Source organism: Petaurus breviceps, unplaced genomic scaffold (assembly GCF_028583685.1).
Source record: "Petaurus breviceps papuanus isolate PSGF00001 unplaced genomic scaffold, PetGlider_PUasm1.0 66, whole genome shotgun sequence".
Lineage (NCBI taxonomy): Eukaryota > Metazoa > Chordata > Mammalia > Diprotodontia > Petauridae > Petaurus > Petaurus breviceps.
Window position 1 is genome coordinate 1,529,492 of NW_027186442.1, and position 2,435 is coordinate 1,531,926.

The 2,435-nt window shown below is 41.8% G+C and overlaps 1 pseudogene; it reads left to right on the plus strand.

Moving 5' to 3' along the window:
* The first annotated feature begins 379 nt into the window (after positions 1-379).
* On the plus strand, positions 380-2,231 carry LOC138173860 (heat shock cognate 71 kDa protein-like; annotated as a pseudogene).
* Positions 2,232-2,435: the final 204 nt, after the last annotated feature.

Consider the following 2,435-nt stretch of genomic DNA (forward strand, 5'->3'; position numbering starts at 1 on the left):
TCGACTCAACCACACACTATCCAACAAATCTAGAACTGGATTTGGAACATGCAGAACTTATAGCAGAAGGGCAGTGACCAAATATCCCTTTAGATCTCACCAGTTTGGGAACCCTGAAATGTTGCAGGTCCCAAGACTCAGTTGTGAAAGCAGCAAAAGGACATGAAAAGATAGAAGCTCAGGTCAGGAGTCCCACCCCTCATCCTCTGAAGTGAACAGAGTCTGAAACTGATATAAAGTTCAAAGACAAGATCTTGACTGGAAGAATAAGCAAACAAGGTCTACTCAGTGGAACAGCAGCCATTCTTTCTCCTCAGTGGTCAGCTACAACCCAGACTCCGCAGCAACCTTGTTGGAGGAACACACAGTGGACATTGATCTTGGCACCTCTTACTCCTGTGTGAGAGTCTTCTGAAATGGGAAGGTGGAGATCATTGCTAATGACCAAGGAAACAGGACCATACCAAGCTTTGTCAACTTCACTAACACAGAACATTTAATTGGTGTTGCTGAAAAGAAATAAGCTGCAATGAACCCTGCCATCACAGTTTTTGATGCCAAATGTCTGATTGGTCATAGATTTGATGATGCAGTTGTACAATCAGACATGAAGTATTGCCTTTTTATGGTGACGAATGACACAGGCAGGCCTAAGGTCCAAGTAGAGTAAAAAGGGGAGACCAAAAATTTCTATCCAGAGGAAGTATCTTCTATGGTATTGACCAAGATGAAAGAAATTTCTGAAACTCAACTTGGGAAGACTGTCACAAATGTTGTGGTCACAGTACCAGCCTATTTCAATGATGTCCAACATCAGGCCATCAAAGATGCTCGAACCACTGATGGTCTCAATGTGCTCCAAATCATCAAAGAACCAACTGCTGCTGCTATTGCTTATGACTTGGACAAAAAATTTGGTGCTGAGAGAAATGTATTGATCTTTGACCTTGGAGGTGGCACTTTCAATGTCTCCATTCTCAGCCATGAATTATCAGGGTTCAAAGGAGATTAATCCTTCAGATGTTTACAATTTAGCCTGAGCCTGGCAAACTGAACTCCAAAAAGAAAACAACAAAAATCATCCCTTGCTTGCACTTACAACCCTCTCTTCCAGTACCCAGGACAGTTTTGATATTGACTCCCTTTATGAAGGTATCAAATTCTATATATCAGTCACCTGGGCTCATTTTGAAGAGCTGAATGCTGATCTCTTTTGTGGCACACTGGGTCTTGTGGAAAAGGCCTTAAGCGATGCCAAACTACATAAATAACAGATTCATGACATCATCCTGGTGGGTGTTCCACTTGAATCCCCCAAATCCAGAAGCTTCTGCAAGACTTCTTCAATGTCAAGGAGCTTAACAAGAGTATCAATCCTGATGAGGCTATTGCTTATGGTGCAGCTATCCAGACTTGCCATTTTATTTGTAGATAAATCTGAGAATGTATAGGACTTGCTGTTTTTGTATGTCACTCCTCTTTCCCTTGGAATTAAAACTGCTGGTGGAGTTATGATCACTCTGATCAAACATAATACCAGCATCCCCACCAAGCAGACACAAACCTTTATCATCTATTTGACCATCCAGCCTAGTGTACTTATTCCGACTTTTGAAGGTGAGAGAGCTATGACAAAGAATAACAACCCGCTTGGTAAATTTGATCTTGCAGGGAACCTCCCAGAACCCACGGGTGTTTCTCAGATTGAAGTAACATTTGACATTGATGCAAATGACATCCTCAATGTTTCTGCTGTGGATAAGAGTGCAGGCAAGGAAAACAAGATCATCACCACCAATGATAAAGGGTGTCTAAGCAAAGAAGACATTGAACATATGGTACAGGAGACTGAGAAGTACAAGACAGAGGATGAGAAGCAGAGAGACAAGGTGTCTTCTAAGAATTCTCTTGAATCGTATGCTTTCAACATGGAAGCTACTGTAGAGGATGAAAAACTGCAAGACAAAACTGGTGATGAAGACAAAGAGAAGATCCTTGACAAATGTAACGAAATAATCAACTGGCTGGATAAGAACCAAACTGCTGATAAGGAAGAATTTGAGCATCAACAGAAAGAATTGGAGTTCTGCAACCCCATCATTACTAAATTGTACCAGAGTGTAGGGAGCATGCCAGGAGGAATGACTGGTGGGTTTCCGACGGGGGGGCGGGGTAGAGCAGTCCTATATGGAGGTTCTTCTTCTGGACCCACCATGGAAGAGGTCAACTAAACACACCAGAAGAAAGAGCATTCTACACAGTATTCCAAAAATTGAAGGACTCAACTTTGTAGCCAAAGCAATAGAGATTTAAAAGTAACATTTAAGCTACTGTGTAAATCTGGGCATTCTGAATGCTTGAATGTGTGCAGAGGGAGAAAAGTGAACAACATTGCATTTTACCAGCACTGTAAACAAGTGGAAATGCAATTCTTA